This window comes from Ambystoma mexicanum, chromosome 14 (genome assembly GCF_040938575.1).
Source record: "Ambystoma mexicanum isolate Mex_15411 chromosome 14, UKY_AmexF1_1, whole genome shotgun sequence".
Classification (NCBI taxonomy): Eukaryota; Metazoa; Chordata; class Amphibia; order Caudata; family Ambystomatidae; genus Ambystoma; species Ambystoma mexicanum.
The window spans coordinates 156,905,933-156,926,922 of NC_090940.1; positions in this window are offsets into that span (position 1 = coordinate 156,905,933).

The following is a 20,990-nucleotide window of genomic DNA, read 5'->3' on the forward strand; positions in this document are numbered from 1 at the left end:
CCTTGAGGCAATTGTTGTTTCCTTTTGTACCATTTCTTCTGGAACTGTTAGGAGCACATGTGCTTTGTTCCCAATTCTGTCTTTCCATCCTTCAGCTGTATATATTTGTCCATATACCAGTTGTTGTGGTCTCTCCCAGCATCCTGGCATTCCGCCTATTTCCTTTTGTCCTGTCTTGGTGCATTGTAATTCCTTTTGTGTCACTATTTTGGCTTCTCCTTTGTGTGGACCATTGGAGGCGTACTCTATTGTCTTGTCAGTGCTCCAGAAGTCATCTATCATCTCTTGAGTCTTGATAGAACTGTCTTCATATGGAAACATCTTCCGCGACATCCATCTTAATGTGGCCCATCTTCCCTGAAATCTGCCACTGGTTGTGCAGAGTGACAAGTGCATGAGGCATTGTGCTGTGGCGGTTGGAATTTCAGTAGCTACACATTTTCTGGATGTACTCATGGCATAGACTAGAGGATGAGAGAGCACACATAGCAGCTCTCCTTCATAGTTTCTTATCCCACCTTGGACATGTGCTTATAGCACATGTTATTGGATATATGGGCCGAATCTGTTATATATGAATTTACCTTGTCAAAGTCTACATCAGCATCGCATCTAAATCTTTGTACCCCTTTGGCAGATTAAGTCATCAGCCCAGATATGGCTTCCATGAGAGCATGGATAGGGGTGGCGTTAGTAGGAACCAAAGCATGTACATGCAAAAATAAAATCCTTTGTAATGCAAAGATGGTAAAGAGGTAGAAACAGCAGAAGGCACAAAACATCAATACAGCTGTTCGAATTACAGTTCCTATTTTTTACCAGATGTCCTCTGTGTTGTTCTGAAAGTCCATATAATCACCTGAAAAGCCTCAAAAACATGATAGTATTGTTTTAGTGTGTTTGTTAGGCTCTCCTTCCCTAGTACTGGGCAAGAGCTGTGAAAACCAATCATTCCCACACCAAACAGGCCTTTGCACTGTTCAATATCATGAAAATAGATGGACCTATGTGGGTCTGAAGTGGGTAAGTTTGTGCCATGTAAAGAATAAAGACATAAAAGAATAATCTAGGTGATATCATCGTTTAGGTCTTAATCACAAATCAAAGAAAGTGCTTCTCAAACGGTGTGTTCAGGAACAAAACCATGTATTTTAAACAGTTGTTTCACTTTCACAATGAATACATAGTTTGAAGAAAACATAGTGTGACTAATCTAGCTCTGCATTTTGTTCTTCCCTAACTCTAGTCATAGATCTAGTCAATCTTCTTTGCAGTGCCTCTCCTTCTCTTTGTTCTTCTTGCATCAAATCGTCTTCGTGCAAATCGAGGAGATCTCACCTCGGCAGGGCTTGGCGACTTCAACATAGTTCCAGGCTTTCTTGCCACTTAGTTTCCTCTGCACATTCAGTAGCCTGCTCTACAGCAAAGGGTCCCTCAAACATAGGTTGGAACCAAGGCCTAACAAATGTTCGCAAATGCACGGTCTCCTGGATAAAGCAGATGCTACTTCAGTAGCTCGGAATTCGTTTCTGGTGTGTTGTCTTCCTCACCTTCTTTGACCTCTCCTGCTGGGATTGCAGCTGTCGAGAGATAAAAGAGGCATTTGCCATCATCGAAGCAAGGTAATCAATCATTTCATTACCTATGACAATGGCAGAACTATGGGCGTCCGTCAGTGCTCTAGTGGGAGGAGCAAGTGGAGTCGCATGCATCACCCTGTTACCACTTCATGGGGGTTAAATGGTGGTCGGATCCAGGTTGATTGCACAATGCGAACAAAGCTAGGGGCAGGCAATAGAGCTATGCCTTTTTCAATGTGGCTTTGATTTTGGCTATTTTCTCTTTCAGCAGGCCATTGAGGCGCTGGCATATTTCATTTGTTTGTGGGTGATAAGCACAGGAAAATGTATGCTTAATCCTCAGTAGAGCTGTTATGTGTTCAAATGTCTCATTTACAAAATGAGGCCCTTTGTTTGACCGCAAACTCTTGCACACCCACCATCGTTGGAACACCTCTCTAAGGAGAAATGTGGCCGCCATGTGGGCATCAGGGTGTGAACATGGACCAGCTTCTATCCACTGGGAAAAAGGCCATACCACTACTATCATATAGCTGTAGCCTTGGCAGACTTGTATAAAGTCTACATAATCTGCAAGGAGGTCTTGGAAATTCCCAATTGGTTGGGGTATTTCTCCCAGCACTGCTCGCAAAGTATGGCCCACTTTGACTTTCTTTCACACAGTAAAATTTTCCATGAATACGGCAATGTGCTCTGCCATATTTGGACAGAACCACTATTCCCCAATGTGTCCGGCAAGTACGCCCTGTAAGGAACTCATGGTGGCAACAGACACAAGTGATCACAGTTCAAGGGTGTTTATTAAACTGTAAATGCAGGGTGGAAAAACACCTAACCTAAACCTAAATCTAAGATCGGAGCAAGTTTATACCATCAAATGAAAAATAAGGCAGTCCTTGTGGCATCTTGTCAAAGTAAAAAGGTCTATACTAAAAAAAACTGTTGCCAAATCCTTACAACTAATTACAGAAAGAGTGTGGGACAGGGTTTTCAGTAAAGAAAGAAGTGTTCACAAATAATAAGTCAGGATGTGATTGCCAGGGGTCTCCCTTCCCCGCGTTTTGAGCACAGCACACTGAACTGGATAAACCAGCCCTTAAAGATGAGTAGCAATTACCCGGGAGATGGATGGGGATGTAGAATTTTATTCATACATCAATAATTGAAACTACTCAGGTAGTTGGCAAAAGGAAAACTGTTTTAATATCAATTATCAAAAACAGGGAGTACAGCGAACATCAACAAACTCGCTCGATCCTCTTACTCAATGCATTCTAGTAAAAACTGAGATCTTATACACAAAACTCGTCATCAGTGATGTTAACCTATGTTTAACTAACGTCATCCAACGTGGCAAACTACAAAAACCTATGAGTATGGGTGATAGGCTCTGGTGAACATCTAAGTATACGATCCATACTAAACAAAGGGGGGTCTGGGAATCTCTCTACCAGCACGAACACAGCCCAATGACCTGTTCTTGGGTGAATAACCCCTGGGAGAGACTCTACCAAGTCTTTAGCTCACTGTCCCTTTCACAGAGAAGAAATTTCCCCGCATATCAGCCTTTGTCCTGCCCAGGGGCAGTCCAGCGCCGAAATGCTAAGCAATTCTCCTTTGAACAAGAGTACCATCAGTAACCCCATACACGTGTTTCAGCCTTGTTGGGCATCATCAGTGAGGTGAAACTGTTGCCTCTCTAAGAACAGTGAGCAAGGGGTCCACGTCTGGATCGCCCTGTTAACTTAGGGTGAAACCCAAAGTTAATTCATGCAAAACAAAGGGGGGTCTGTGAATCTCTCTACCAGCACGAACACAGCCCAATGACCTGTTCTTGGGTGAATAACCCCTGGGAGAGACTCTACCAAGTCTTTAGCTGACTGTCCCTTTTCACCCAAGAACAGGTCATTGGGCTGTGTTCGTGCTGGTAGAGAGATTCCCAGACCCCCCTTTGTTTGCATACATTAACTTTGGGTTTCACCCTAAGTTAACAGGGCAATCCAGACGTGGACCCCTTGCTCACTGTTCTTAGAGAGGCAACAGTTTCACCTTACTGATGATGCCCAACAAGGCTGAAACACGTGTATGGGGTTACTGATGGTACTCTTGTTCAGAGGAGAATTGCCTAGCATTTCGGCGCTGGACTGCCCCTGGGCAGGACAAAGGCTGATATGCGGGGAAATTTCTTCTCTGTGAAAGGGACAGTGAGCTAAAGACTTGGTAGAGTCTCTCCCAGGGGTTATTCACCCAAGAACAGGTCATTGGGCTGTGTTCGTGCTGGTAGAGAGATTCCCAGACCCCCCTTTGTTTGCATACATTAACTTTGGGTTTCACCCTAAGTTAACAGGGCAATCCAGACGTGGACCCCTTGCTCACTGTTCTTAGAGAGGCAACAGTTTCACCTCACTGATGATGCCCAACAAGGCTGAAACACGTGTATGGGGTTACTGATGGTACTCTTGTTGAGAGGAGAATTGCCTAGCATTTCGGCGCTGGACTGCCCCTGGGCAGGACAAAGGCTGATATGCGGGGAAAGTTCTTCTCTGTGGAAAGGACAGTGAGCTAAAGACTTGGTAGATTCTCTCCCAGGGGTTATTCACCCAAGAACAGGTCATTGGGCTGTGTTCGTGCTGGTAGAGAGATTCCCAGACCCCCCTTTGTTTGCATACGATCCATACTAGTCTAAGAAAGTGAAAGAAAGTGATAGGCTTCTTAACATCAGGTAGGGCAACTAAGCCCTACCCTAAAAATGACCTCTATGAACGTCACTAAATACACAACGTCCCATTGGTTACTCAACTATAGGACCCTTAATTATGTAGTCCTCTACAATTGGTTGGCACTTTAACCTCTGTCAGTACTTTTCCAGCTATGTCTAGCAGCATGCAGGCTGGCCATTCAGGTGCTGGTGAGTTTGCCTTAACCATTGCTTCCCATCAATTAACATATCAATCCATCATCACCTCAGCAGTCTACAGTCAATTAGGCTTTGAAGCTCGGCCTTGAGAGTGTTCTTAGCTCTGAGAAATTCAGGGAGTGAAGGCACGCTCTGCTCTCATGCCTAGGTGTGAACATCTCGCTCGTCTAACTTCATTCTTCCATGTGACTGGAGACCATGAAATCGAGCTTCTAGTTAATTTAAAATACTATTTTTTAATGAACCTCTGACATCTTTCTTGTTTTTTTCATGCCTTCTGAACAAGAATTCTGTTCTTTCACATGATTTGTATCCAATGTCAGTTTACTCCAGTTTGATAAGACTTTGGCTCATCCAACCCTGTCTGCTGTGATTCACTTTATCATTCAATTGTTTTTTAACTGCGACATACTAGAAATAAGGTCTTCTTACTATTGTCCAGCACTGCAATAATGCGCAATGGAGACATCCATCCTTTACTTGTTCATATGCATATATGTATATATTGGCGCTTGCTGCAATCTATTCACTATAAAGCTAGCCTCAAGATTACTTCGTCTGCTTGCATTTCTTTTGCATCTGTACATGTGTAAAATAGCTTAATGTCTTCATCTGTTTCTGTGGCATAAGCTTCTTCACCTCGATCCCGAGATGTCACTTATCCTTGTTACTTTCTTAATGCCTTATAGAATATCTTCATTCTCTTGTCTCTGCATCTCTTCTATGTTCAGCTCTGCTCTGTGTGACGTATACTGGTGATGATTGGTGACGATACCACTCTTCCTTGCCATTTATTTGATCTGCTTCTATAGAAATCTAATTTAAACAACTATCATATTTCCTTGTGTGCAGGTATGGTTTCTGCAATGGGAACCTTGCCCCGAAGATTCACTTTGGCCTTTGCCGTTCCAACTGTTCTGTGTATGTCACATACTCTGGTTTCAGACATACAGGTAATAGGGGAGGGATGTTTGAGGTGGGGGTACTTGGCTCCTTCTCTACACTCCCCCCTCTGGGTGATTCATCAACCACTCTCTCATCATCCTTTACGTCCAGGCATCATCTTCTGAAAAAGAGCTTCTTAGCGATCCATATTTTTATGACGCCCTTCAGGCATCCTGCTGATTTGACGTGCTCATCTTTGTTCCAAGTCATGAGCATGCGTTGTCCACTTGGATTGCAATAGATCCATCTTCCTACATACTTCTTATGATTCTTTGGATACAGGAACTTCATTCCCTCAGGTGCATGGATTCTGGCCTTCACAAAGTTTCTGATTTCTTCATCTGTCAGGTCTTTGGCTTTACATCCTGGTTCGACATCGATCATGATCTTCATCCCTATTGCTTTCTTTGCTGTCTTCTTGCATTGCAAGATTATTATCTCGATTACACAAAATCCAAGTAACACCAACACAATCAGGGCTCCAAGGAATTTGAATATGTCTGCCATCCATTGTGGAACCCAAGAAAAGAGCGATCCAAACCAGCTATCATCAGCAATATCTACTACTTCGTCTATCATTTGACCATGGAGCTTTGTCAGCAAGTCTATGGCCTCTGTCAAGGTTCCATTCTCGTCATCATGAGAAGGTATAAATGTGCAACATGATTCTCCAATTTTTGCACAAACACCTCCATCCATTGCTGTAATCATATCCAAGACATATCTGTTCTGGAGAGTCATCAGTCGTATGGCTCTCATCTCTTCTCTGATTGCATTGAATCCCTTTATAGTCGTGTTGATCATCTGTAGTAATTCCCATCTGGTGATCTGTAGCCACTTGGTATTTGCTCCAACCTGGATTCTTGGCATGAAGAACATTGTGAATACTGACGGGGTCTGGCTGAACAGCCTGTGCTCATATGGAATAGCATCAAAAGCTTCTATAGATTTTCCTGAAAAATAGTTCTCTCTTTTCATCCTCTTCATCAGCTCCACAGATCTCTTCTTCTTAGGTGAGCATTTGCTTTTGGAAGACTGTCAAGACTCAAGTCACTTTTTGGAATCACTAATGCTGGAACTTCGACATTCACTAATGAGCATCGTCCTCCCCAATCTGCAGGCAATCTTATATAAGCTCTGGCTCCACACGCCCAATAGTGATCCATGATCACTGCAGTCCCATTGTTCATTCTTGGTGCATCAAAGATTCTGTCACAGTTCTGGTTTTTTCCAATGTTTCTAGGGCCATTGCTTCTGAAGCACAGCTTTGCCTTTTCTAGAGGTACTATCTGCAAGGGTCCTCCTCTGTCTTCGACCCAGGTCAGTAACTTGGCAATACTCTTCCACAGGGGCTTGCATAGCACCTGTGCATTCCAAACAGTCGATTCAGGACGATCATCCACCATCCATGCTCTGCAGATAATCATTCTTTCTTCCCAGCTGTCTGGTGATTACACTGATCCCCGTCTGCATCTGTCCTCTGTTCTTCCATCTTCTGTCTTCTGCAGATTTTCCATGACTCTCCAGTTTTTTATTTACTTCCCATCTGATAACAGCTCCTTTCACTCCAGGCTTCTTGTCTCTGATCACATGATTCTTAGTATGGGCTCTTTTTCTTGTCTTTGTATCCTGGATATAGTCATCTTCATCTGGATCTGTCCATTCAGTTGCCCATTTGAGATAGGCTTCTTGACTCATGAACTGGCCTCTGGTTCTGCAGAATGCTATGTGCAAAAGACAATGAACTGTCTGGACATCGTTTTCAATAGCTATGAAGATTGTAGACTTCCCCATACTATAAGGCAGGAGTGCACATACAAAGCATTCCTTTTTTGAGGTTCTTCTTCCCGCTTCCTTCATATGCTGATACCATATGTTATTTCCCAAGTGAACTGTACTGTCCAGGTAATCATTCAGCTCGGAATCCTCCTCTTTGGTGCTTCTTTTAGGCCTCCTTCTTCTCATATGACCTTCTGTAATCATTTCATGAAGTGTGTCAGCATAACTCCTTCTAACTGGATGAATGATAGGTACATCTAGCAGTGTACTGGGATCACCTACATGTGCTGCCAGAAAGTTTCATCTTCTCAGCATACCTTGTAGGCATAAAAATGTCTCGCAGGATCCCCATGTGACTTTATTTTAGAAACTACCCTGGGGTCATTTATCACAGGATCAGGTGTATTTGCACACATTACGTGTGTGGGCTCACCTTCTATCAACAATTTCCCCTGCCTCTCTTGCCAAGCCTGTCTCTTGCGTCCAAAAAGAGTCTCTAAGACACTTCTTGCATGTGAACGATTGTTAGTAACATTTATCTCAGACTGCCTAGTAGTTACCACAATCATACCTTCTTTCTGCTCAGGAGGATTAACAGGAGTCTTAGCTCCATGCACATTTATGCGATATGACGTATGCACTGTGAGTGAGAGCAGTATTATTATGAACAAAATACAAGCATAAATGATGCATAGGTATGACCATTTACAGCAACAACTTCTTGGACGTCTCCCAGAATCTGGCATGACAGTATTATTACTAATGCTTCCCATCTTTATTGCTTAAGGAAGGAAAAAGTAACTTTAATACATTAGCATCATGTACTGCTTCTGAAAGCTGCTGACTTAGACCAGATGACATGATGAATTTCTTTCAGCATGAAACAAAAGTTCTGTCTGACCAGCAACCTCTTGATCTGTCCCTCGAAGCAAAGTTTCATTCTGACCTCAGAGTTTGCTCGGAATAAGCATTCACTTGGAATGTGATCTCTCAAGATTTTGTTTAATGCCGCATTATTTCTCGGATCCCTTAGAAATGTACACACATCAATGCGTCTTCCAACAAGCTGTGGGCACTCTTCAGCCAGGTAGTAGAAGACCAAACTGATCAATCTGTGTGCATCATCAGCAGATAGAGGCATTTGTCCTTTCCCCACTGTATTCAGGAAGCTGCATAATTTGCTCAATAATTGCTGCGAGCAAGCTCCTTACTATTAGACCATTTTTAGGATCTTGCAGGAAAACATGAATGCTAGTAGTTCTCCACACAATTGCAGGATATGTGCGCAAAATAAAGAGAAAAACTTTGAATATGATCCGTGAAATGTTGTCATTGGGTACCACCATAGATGCCTCCAAACAGGAGCTCAGCAAGAAATGAATCACGGTACTGCACCTTCTTCCAATTGTTGAAAATTAACTCAGAATTTTGCATATTTCTCTTCATATCAAGGCTTAAGCATGCCTCAGTCCAAAGTTAACAAGCTCCTGTGGCTTTAAGAACAAAAGATCTTCCCTTAAACCTGAAATAACTACACAGAGTGTTTGAATATCTTCCCTTAACTCTTTTATAAGTGGCTATCTTTTACTCGACAGCCTCTGTGTCCTTCTTCCTCGTCATAGACCTTGTCTGCATTTGCTGAGGTTCTTCCCGATGCTTGCTTCCAAAGCGTGCGGGGGTTAGAGGGTCTCTCCAGTATAAACATTTACATCACGTAGAAAGGTCCAAACACTTCTGCCTTGCACTCTGACTGCAGATGGTGTGACGTCTTCCACAATCAAGGGGCTGTTAAATCTGAGCTTGTGTCACTTCCTTGTAAAATTGCGGATTATGACTGCATCTCCGTGGAATACTTTGGAAACACAAAGTTCTTGAACTCTACTTGTTGAAGCATCTCCTTCTGTGTTCTGTGCTGCCCCACACTCTTTTCGCCGTAGCTGACCTGAAATGACAGAGATACTTGAAGTCATACACATAAAATAGTCACATAGCTCCATTCTTAACTTTTCAGATGCAGGGTGAGCATCACTTCTAACTCTGGATGGAGGTGTGAGGGGTGTCCTCATTCGTCTCCCTGTCACTATCTCATTGGAGTGAGATGGTGGTCCAAACCTGGTTGGTTCCTTAATCGATATAATGCCAGTGGTAGGCAATGCAACCACCCTTTCTTCAAGGTAAGCTTCAAGTTGGTTATCCTTTCTTTAAGCAAGCCGTTGAGCCATTCACAGATCCCATTTCCTTTTGGATTATAAGCCGAAGAAAACGTATGCTTTATACCAAGCAACAAGCTGATCTGCTCAAATGTCTGATTCACAAAATGTGGGCCATTGTCTAACCTCATTACTTCACATATTCCCCATCTAGGAAACACTTCCCGCACTAAGAATTTGGCTGTACAGGTAGGGTCTGAGTGTGTACATGGACCACCCTCAATCCATTGTTAAAAGGGACAAACTACTACAATCATGTATCTATATCCATTATATACTTGCAGCATGTCGACATAGTCGATATGCAAATGCTGAAAGGGGCCATTGGGTCTCGGAATAACTCCCCTAACTGTGCTGCTGTGTATGCCCAGCCGTGAATCTTTGACACACAATGCAGTTCATTACATAGAATGCAACATGTTCTAACACATCTGGTACAAACCAATCCTCTGCAATAGTTGCAGTGAGGTTCTCTCTAGTTGTGTGTGCAGGGTAGTGTAGCTGTTCTAGCGCCACCCTTAATAAGGCTACAGGCATCACCGGTTTACCAGTGCTGTCTTGTCACCACAATGTCTCAGAGGGGTTTAAAGAACACCCTCTATGCGTCCACAAATCCTTATCATCTTGAGGTGTTTCCCTGTGCACCTCTATTAATTGTGTCCTTGAAAAATCACTATATGTTTCAGACACGTTCATCGTTAGAACCATTTTTTTATTTACATCAGGCGTATCAAATAACATAACATTTTCTGTATATGCAGCAAGTTTGGCTTCATCGTCTGCTGCTTGGTTTCCACGTGAGATAAAGTCTGCCCTTTTAGTATGTGCTGCGCATTTAACGACTGCGATGGCTACTGGGAGTTGTAGTGCTTTAATAAGTCTGTCCAATAAGGCGTTGTGCTGCACTGGTTTGCCATCCGCTCAGAGGTAGCCCCTCCTTTTCCAACGTGCTAACCATGCGTGCGCCGTTGATGTTACATAGTTGGAGTTGCTGTACACTGACAATCAGAGCCACTAACTCTGCAGCCTGTGCTACATAGTGGGACGGTAGTCGAGCACTTAACATTTTATGAACTCCCCATTGGCTGTGTGCTTTACCACAGCTGCACCTGTGTATCTCTGCCCATTATTTTGATCGATCCTTGAAGAACCATCAATAAAAACAATTTCTGCACCTGTCAATGCATTTTCTTTCATCCTAGGGATTTCATCATAGAACTCGTCATAGTTCGAACAGTCATGCGCCTGCTTGTCTTCTGCTAATGGTTCAGCTATAAACATGGCAGGATTCACTATTCTGCATCAAACTATTTTGATCGCTAGATTTGATATAACTACCTTGTAGGCAGAAGCCCTTTGAGAAGTCAACTTACATTTTGGTTTCTCTAAAAGGCAAACAATGCATGTTCAACAAATAACGTCATAGAGCACCCCATCACTATGCTTGCAGCCTTCTCTATGGCGAATGCAGCGGCTGTCAAAGATTATTTGCAAGGAAAGTGATCCCTCATTACTGGGTCTAAGATCCCACTGTAATATGCAAGGGGCTTGAACCCCAAAGTGGTTCTCTGTGTGAGGATTGCTGTCATAACAGTGCCATCTGTATGCGAGAATAAAACGAATTCCTCAGTATAATTAGGAATCCCTAAAACTGGAGCTGCGCAAATTGCCTTTTTCAATTTGTCAAATCCTTCTTCCATTTCCTCAGTCCACACGATTTTTTCCTGCGTTACCTGTGCTTTCTTTAATGCATGTAATAAAGGCCTTATATATGAGCTTTAGTCAAAGACCCATGCTCTCACATAGTTACATAATCCCAGAAATCTCTGCATGTGTTTTCTCGTGTGTGGCTTTGTGGTTTTCAAAATAGCCTCAGCTCTCTCATGAGTAACCTTCTTTCCTTCATGTGAAATCAATTGGCCTATGTATAACACTTCCTGTTGACAATACTGTAACTCTTCTTTGTCAACCTTATATGCTTCGTCAGCAAGTGTAACCATCAGCTGAACAGAATCACGTCTGCACTCTTCCTCTGAAGTGCTGCAAACTAAAATGTCATCTACGTATTGCAACACAACACTTTCTAAATCAATATTGCTTAAGTCCATCTGGAGGACTCTATTGAAAATCGATGGAGACTCACAATACCCTTGAGGTAAACAAGTACTTTTCAGGCGAGTTTGTCTGAACGTAAGTGAAGTAAGATCCTGCGAGTCCTTGTGCAATGGGATTGAGTGAAAACGCATTTTTCAAATCAATCACAGTAAAATGTTGTGCTTCAATAGGTATATTACATAAGATTGTAGCAGGATTAGGAACTAGAGGGAACTCGGCCTCTACAATTTGGTTTATTGCCCTCAAATCTTGAATTAGCCTCCATGACCCCCTTCCCCTTTTTCACTGGATAAATTGCCGTATTACAGGGTGACCCTGACGTCACTAAGATACCCTGATCCATCATGGCGGAAATCGTTTTAAAAATAGCTTCCTCTGCCTCTCGAGACATGGGATACTGTCGTGCTCAAGGTAAAATTGCTCCTGGCTTCAGTTTAATCTTCACTTCTACAACCCCCTTCAACAGGCCTATGTCATAGGCGCCTGTAGTCCATAATGAAACTGGCACTTTCGCCATGTCTTCGTCAAAATACTTGGGACATTTTTGTGCTAGCATCATTTTCTGAGGAACCTCTTGTTTGATTGCTCTCACCCAATAAGTAATACTCATGTCAAACATCACTTCGTCATCACATGGATGACCTCCAAATAGATCATCATCAGTGACGTCAGTCAATCTGTAACCTTCCCTGATGGCAATTACTGCACACCATCGTCTGTTCCATCAAACAAAGCTATTCCACCTCGCAATATGGCTGCTTGTAGCTCTAAGGGAAAAATGTGTCCCTCTTCTTCACGCATAGGTATTTTTGGTCTAAATAAAAATTCTTCAGGTATTCTCATAGTTCTGCCTACTAGACCTGGTAGCCATGTCAACAGAATGCGTACTCCATAATGAAAAACCTCTGGTTCTAAAGGTGTTGCTCTCATGGCTATCTGTCCTGAAAATGTCATAATAATTTCAATCACGTTTAAATAATGCATTCCTGATGTTGAACACACTATGCCTTCATCAGTAAACGAGATTATATTGTTCAACTTTGTCATTAAATCTCAACCCAATATTTTGACTGGTGTCTGCCTCGAATATAGCAATGTTACCGACATGTCACACTCTCCTATAGAGGCTGGTAATTCTTCAGTGAAAGGAATTATCCTGTGAAACCTTGAGTATTCATGGCATTGCCAGACATCGAAAACTTTCCCTCTCGTATACATGAGCACGTTGCACCAGTTTCTACTAAAAACGAAACACTTTTGCCTCCTATACTGACCTCTACCCTTGGTTCCTTGTGAGGATTTGGCATCATGGATAGCATTGAACACATCAGGTCTCCCAGTGAGCTGTCCTATTGTGGGTACAGCCTCATTCTGTTACCTGTAAAAGCTTTTCCTCCATCAACAGTAACACCCCCTATTCTAGGAGTCATTAGCTGTCCTGTGCTTGTGCTCTGCTGAATCTGCATAGGTGACTGCTGCAACTGCCCTTGTGGTGGATTGACTGCTACCTGCTGTGTTTGCAAGCCTTGATGCACTCTCAGTGCTTGTTGCTGCTGCATCGTTTGATTCTGAACAAACCCATCTCCATTCTGCTGCGAATATGCAGCCAGGCTTGAAGTCCCCCCTCTTACAAATTGCCCATTTTGCACATACCCTTGAGTTCTACACATGTGAGCAAAGTGCCCTGTCATTTCACATGTCCAACAAGTAGAAGGTCTCCTACTCTGCCCATCCTGCATGTTTTGATTATCATTCCGCATACTCTGAAACCCACCCTGATTATTCTGGAAGTTTCCCTGATTATTTTGCCAATTCCCTTGATTATTCTGAAAGCCTCTTCCTCAGAATCCTCTCTCCCTCGTAGAGCAAATCCATTATTGCCTTGATCAAACTGCCTTTTATTATTCATCTGTGGCATGCTCGCTGTCTTCTGTGAATTCGATCCGTCTACACTAGTCAACATTGCCCCTTCAATGGCATATTTGGACAGTTTTTCTGCACTAATTCTGCCTCTTCACCTTTTCTTACATCATCTTTCTTGCGATTCTTTTCCTGCAAGATTCTGCAATTATGCGCAATGGTCAGCTGAATGGTCAGATGAATTTCCGACCACAGTTTTTTCTGCCGTACCCACTAACTTCTTGAGCTGCTTGTGTACAGGGTCTGGCAGCCCTTGGCACAATATATGATAGAAAACAGGTATAGATTTTCCCCAAGCCTCGCGTGTCTCCAAGGCCCACTGCTCTTGGAAATGTTGAATGTACACAAGCGGATCATCCCCTTCTTGCATATTTTTAGTCATTATAGCTCCCATGTTGGACGTGTCCGGATACAGTACTCTAAGCGCTTTCCAGACTGCTGCTCTGCAGTTATTGAACGGTGCTCCGTCATGAGCAGTGTTAACTTTAGTAACACCAGCATATCCTGCCCTTGACCAAACATCATCAGCTCTCTCACCCGTAATGTCCCCTATAGCCAATGTATTTCCTCCCGTCATCTTTTCTAACTCATGTATCCATTTCCCAGCACCAGAAGTTAAACTTGGGAGTTTACACCTTAAATTATCCTGGTTCATCTGGGGAGATGGTATATACTGTGGTCTGGCCACCCCTTTTTCTAGCAAGGGAAACTGTAAAGCGCCAAACTCATTCTCATTTCTCATCATGTGTCTGGCCACCACAGGGACAATATTCCTGCACCGCCTTCTTCCTGGCAGCGATCTTAATATGCTCACGTATGGTTGCGACTCCCCCCTCTCACCATGGAGTTGCCCTTTAGGTCGGTCTGACTGTGTCAATGTTTCTGACGCCCTAGGTATAAGTGCATTTAAATCTGAACATCTTACTTCTTTATCCATTGAAAAACATCCCTCAGGTCCACATACATCTCCTCTCTCTACCCCATGGAAGGTGTCTCTGTGTTCGTCTGACATTTCCTGTCCCCAACTCATGCAACTTCTCTCCTCTTCATCTCTATTCAGCGTCAGTCTATCTAAAGTCAGCTCTTTATGCTTCGTACTACATGAGGCTCCCTCTGTGTCGTACAACTGAGTGCTCTCAATTCGATCATTTTTTCCCTTCCCCTTTGATTCTTTCTGGGCTTTCATTTCATGATATACTTTATCTATTGATTCCTCAATGTTCCTAGAGTCAACCTCGTCCTATAGATTTACTCTAGATGGGCCTGGTAATGACTCGTATTCTGAGAAGCATTCCTCTATGTCCTCCCATGCTACTTCTGGATTAGGATTCTTTACTTCCTTTTCCAAGCGATCAAGATCGCGTGCCTCTACCTTCTTTTACATTCTATAGCATCGTCAAATTCTCATTTTTTCCTTGCTTCCTCCCTGACCCTGTCTTCTTTTTTCTTCATATCTCTTCTCTCATTTGCCCTTCTTATCTCCTCATCCTTTCATCTCTATTTCTTTTTTTTCTCAACTTTTGTTCCTCTTCTTCCATTTTTATTATTTTTAGCCTTTCCTGCTCATCGATTTCTCTTTGTCTGTTATCACGTTTTCTTTGCTCCTCTGCCCTTTCTTGTTTTCTCAATTGCTCGTCTTGATATAACTGCTCTCGTCTTTGTCTATCCTTCCTTTTCGCTACTTCATCTTTCAATCTTTCCTCTCTTTCTCAATCCTTTTTGTCTTGTTTGTCTTGATCTTCCCTTTGCCTTACATCCTCAATGCCTTTACCATCGAGTTTAAGCAAAATCTGACTACCCATCCATTCATTCTGTAAGAGCGCTAACTCATCAGTTTTATCTCTTTCTCCCTTCCATCTCTTTATTTCTCTTCCTATATCTAGAGATGTGCTTGCTCGATCACTTCTCTCTTTGCCGCATCTCCCCTTGTCCCTTGGAACCTTAGAGATTACATCTCTCTCAGTATTTTTCTCTGGACCCTTGTCACTGTTTTGCGCAGGCGACTCATATGCCGGGCTGATATACCCTGCTGCTGCTTTAAGTTCCCTTAATGGGTATAGTCCATCATCTTTCTTATTCTCGTCTTCTATTTCAGCCAGGGTGGGGGGAGCAGAGGGCTCCTCAACCCTCTCTTTGCATATATTGAGTATCCAATCTACAGGAGGCGGCTCATCTCGCTCCCCTTGGTACATTTTTCAAAGCTCTATGCTAGCTAGTCGCTTATCTAGATTTTTCCCCGTATAGGCTGCATGCAAATATGTCATCATATGCTGCAGACCTGCCTTCGATAGTGACCCTCCTTGTGGCCATGGCATGTACATTTTATCTGTGGTCCCTTTAACCCATTCCACGCTATACTGTCTAAGCTTGGGTGCATGTTTCGGCAATTGCTTGCAGAGGTGTACAAGTGGAGTAATATCCTCCATTCTTAACCCTTCACTCTTACCCTGTTGACCACTCGCTGGTTTTAACCACAGACTTAAAAATATGTTTCCGGAAAATAACACAATATCAGCGTGCACCACTCGTTGCAGGTTCCAAACCCTTTAAAATAACATGTTGTAGTTTAATCTTGCTAAAAAACACCATCAACTTCAATTTGTAAAGCAATTAATGCATTTTTTTCCACTTATGACATCATTTTCATAATCACATAAAAGAAACAGACAAACTTGACCGGTCACATATATTCTTCTGTACAGTCTTCTCTAAGACCTGTCTTGCCCTCTAAAATACCCCATACAGAGTTTAAATCAACCTCTTTAATTCCGTCTTTAACCAGACTCATCGTCTATGCTTCTGCTATGGGATTTTAGGTTAAGATTTCTTATGATACGTTCTTTAAAACGCAGGCCGGGGCGTACACTATGTATTGTGGCCTCTCTCACGATACGTCTATTGCTTGGCCACACTCAAGTCAATGTCTATTCACTATATATATATATAACACTCTTGTTCTCACGTTATATTTATCCCACCTCCCTCCGTTACTCACTTTTCCCTTCTCTTACTTCTTCACTCATCATCCATAAGTTTTGCCAACTCTCTCTGTTTTTACTCACCACTCGCATTTTCGTCTTCCGACTCTCTGGATCGTACTCCTCTTTTACCGCCTCTTCAACCTTCTTTCCGATCAGCTTCTCGTAGACGTGGGAGGGGATTCTTTAGAAACCAGGGCACCCGTCACACTGCGCTTGCAAGCTTTTGAATTTTACACTAACCACTATCTACGGGGAGCTTCATGTTCTTTCAGCCGAATGCAAAGGTTGTTCGATATTGCCGGAACTCTAAAGTTTACTTATGTCAATGGCCCTGAACAATCCTCTGCTTCCATGTGAACTGGATAACCCAACCCTTCAAGATGAGTAGTATTACCTTGCAGATGGATGGGGATGCAGATTTTTATGCTTGCGTCTACATCCCAACCGCTGGACAGATTTTCACCAAATTTGGACCAGGAGCAGCGGCTTGGTCCCGAAAGCGTGCTTTTGCAAATTTGGTGAAAATCCATCCAGTAGTTTTTTTTAAAATGAGCAAAAAGTAGATAAAAAAAAATTAGTGATATCTGTGTTCGGTCCGCGGACACACTTCCCTGTTCGCTCCGCGACAGTGTCCTGATTGGCCAATCGGCTTGCGTGATGTCCGCGGACATGCAACGTGTTCGCTGATTGGACGGCATGGAGCATGAAGCGCGTCAGATTTTCAGTAGCGCCCGCCATCTTAGATTCACGGATGTCCGTGGACAGCGCGGTGAAACTTTGTTCAAAATTTGGATTTAGTAGAGTGTGTGGGTATGTAGGAGTGTTTGGGGAGGGTGGGAGTGTATGAGATAGGATGAAAGTTGTGTTTTTTTATGTGTCAGACGTTCTTATTGTGTTCGATTTGTCTGCGGACATCACAGGTGTTCTGAAATGTTCTAAATAAACTGAATGGGGGGTGTTCTGAGGACTCAATATGTGTCCGGTTTGTTCGCAAGCAAGCTGAAACTGTTCTAAGAACACTCGCGGTGTCCTGAAATGTTCGCAAATAAACAAAATGGGGGGTCCTGAGGACGCTCTCCGTATTTGTGGCCATGCACCCAAGACTCTATGCCCTGGCCACAACCACAGCAGCATATCACATTCATATTTGCTTATAACTTTGGGTGAAAAACAAATGTATAAGGAACAAAGGTATTGGATACTATGGATGTGATATGCTGCTATGGTTCTCCTTATTATTGTATACTTACTGTTTGGTCTAGTACATGTATTTCTTGTTAAGTTCTGTGATAAAAGAAAATAGCATGTTAGTATTAGTATTTTGTAATAACTTATTACATTGTATAATCAACATACTTTTTTTTTTGGACCCTCATATTTAGTATATTACAAATCAGAGTACTGTGCAATTTGCTCAGTTTCTGTATTTGTTGCTAAAATCATTGGGTCTGTGGGAGAAACAAAAATCCATGATGGATTAAAAAAAAACCCTTTTTCTGTTATGCTACAGTTTATTTGTTTGTTTGTTTTCAGTGTTCACGTGTTGTTTCTGGCCAATGCTTTATACTTTGGCTTGTTGTAGAATCTTTGAGCAGTAACATATTATTTATTTGTTTGGATATTATAAAATTTTGGAGCAGTTAGATACCAATTGGCGTATTCTAACTGTCTATTTTTTTTAATATATTTTAGTGGTATTGATTTATCTATTTGTATATTGTTACATTTTGGGACAGTTAGATACCAATTGGCGTATTCTAACTGTGTATTTTTTGGTCTAATTTAGTGGTATTCATTTATCTGATTAGTTGTTGTAGAATCTTTGAGCAGTTAGATAGCTTTTGGAGTATTCTAACAGTTTATATTTTTTTAACACAAGTTTACTTAGGGTTTAAATACAATTTAGTTATCAAATTTTGGTTTTAAGAACATCAAATAAGCGTTTGTAAGATTTGCTGGTAATCTCTGCTTTAGAGTAATGGTACTATCATTACATTCAAACCATCCACATTTCTTTTTTATATATGCAATTTAGTGCCCTGAATTGGTTGTGGCTCCTGCGTGGTAGATTATACCTATTGTTGTGAAGGTTTTCTTACCAAGTGATATTTGAGCATGTGTGAATCCAGTCAGCTTGCAGTTGTTTTTGGTACCATCTGCATTGTAACGTAGAAGCATTAGTATTATGTATTTACTATGTGTTTGTATTACTAACATGGAGCGATTATCTGAATTGCAGGTAGAGCATAATCTACCATGGTTTGCATTTTGTACAAGTTGCTGAAATGGAATGGATTCACAATTTAGTATTGATATATATATATGAAGCGTTCATTGGGGATTTCTTCTTGTGTCACATTGTTGCAGAGAGTGCATGTATGTTTCCACATGTATGAAATCTGAAAGATTTCATTTATAGGTATGTTTTTGTTTTCCAGTACTTATAGTAAGTACATTAGAAATTCTTGTGGATCTTCCCGTGAGTTTATAGTGAATTTCACCATTCCAGCACAGTAGTCCAATTGTTGTCTTAGTCCATAAACACTATACGTGTTGTCAGGATTGTTTGCTGCATTTCTGTGAAGTACTAACATTTGCAAACACAATGGGTCTGTACTGTGTAAGTAAATGTTGTCAACAACTGGTGGTGGTAATTGAAATAGAATATTCATTGCTACATTTGCATAGCAACTTACACCAACTATATTTGAGAATTTAAATGGTCCAGGTAGTTCTGTATCTAACTGCTTTTTTTTGGAGTTTGTCTTCCTTCTTTAAAGAAGTGCCTGGTTTGCTTTCCCTAATTGATTCTTTTTTGCTTGTGGTACTTGATGAAGTATTCGTTTCTTTTACTCTCTTTGGAGGATTTGCAGTAACATCCTGTTGCATTTCTGTTTGATTTATTTTTCTTTTATAACGTTTTACTTTTTGTGGAACAGAATATGTGTTTAGGTGGGGGGTGTATAGTGAGCGAAGTCTATTGTATTCTGAAATGCAAAGAATATCAGCGTTTATTTTACTTGCATCAAAGTTGATTAGAAATAGGCCGTCAAGTGTACGTAAGCATGATAATGCTACGTAGCTCATGCCTTCTTTAAAGACTGTGTTACCAATATCTATCATTGCTTTGTCTAGGGTAAGATCTTGTGATTTATGAATCATGACTGCGTATGCAAGAGTTAGAGAAAATTGTTCTCTGCGTACATACATATCTTTGAAGAGAAGGAATCTAGCTGTTGAGCGTCCTATCCTTTTTACTTTTGAAAGTTTGTCAAAGAGTATATTGACAAACTGAATTTTGTTGTCGCGTGGGTATGTTTGAAAGCCAACAACTGTACCCAGTGCTCCATTAACTAGTCCTTGGTCCACGTCAAGATTACGTTTAAGCATTACTCTGCAATTTAAGGATATTTTTAATATCTTTTCTAAGCCTGCTGTGTTTGAGATTGATTTTTCTAAACTATTTAGTCTTGTTGTGGCTTGGTCACACATGGGTAGTGTCATACCATGTACATCTAGTTTGTCTGTGGCGCTAATTTCCATGATTGGTTGATTTCTTTACTTAGCATGATTTCATTGAATTTGAAACAGCTTGCAAGAGTTGGCATTAAGGCCATACAATTGACATGTTTGTGGGCTAATTGTTCCATAACATCTGTAGCACATGCATTATCGCCAGTAAGTGCATTAATGTCCCGGGTTTTCAATATTGCTTCTGCTTCTTTAGGAAGTATACCAACTCTGATACTTTTTAAAATGATGGCATAAGTGAGATCTGCAGATTGCTGCATGTTTTCTGTTAATTCTCTGTATTGGAAATGTTGCCAAAGGTTGACATGTCCAATGCTGCCAACAGTTGTACGGCAGAGTTTGTGTCCTAATGTTTTAAAAATAGGCTCACATTTTACTGGTGTTAATTGAAGCAGATCTCCAAAAACAATAATGTGTTTTCCTGCAAAGAGCTCTTCATAGTCTGTTTTGAGTACTTCTTGTAATCTGAGGTGAATCAAAGCGAACATCAGGTTGGAGACCATGCTCAATTCATCTATTAGTAGCATTTTCATTTGTTTCAATACTCTGCGTAGTTCCATTGCAGCTTCTGCAGAAAGTTTGTAATAGTCTAATTTGTTCTGGTGTTCTACTGGTAATAGTAGTAATCGGTGTAATGTAACACCACCTATGTTGTAGGCAGCTAAACCTGTGGGGGCAGTGACAACAGCTGACAGTTTGTTGTTTGTCAATTGTTGAAGGAACTTACTAATGATTTTGATTACAAATGTTTTGCCAGAACCAGCTTCACCACTGACGTACAGTAGTATAGGTTTATAATTATGGCAGGAACATTCTTTATTTTCATGTTTTACACCATGTGCAATTTGTTTTGTTACTTCTTGAAAAATGCTACGTTGCTCATTGTTTAGTTTTGATTGTAGTATAGTTAAGTCTTCTTTATCTTCATACTGACACATGGTGTTTTCTACTTCTATCATAGCTAATTCTGCCTCATTTATTATTAGTGGTTCTCCCAGTGGTTCTTGGCTTC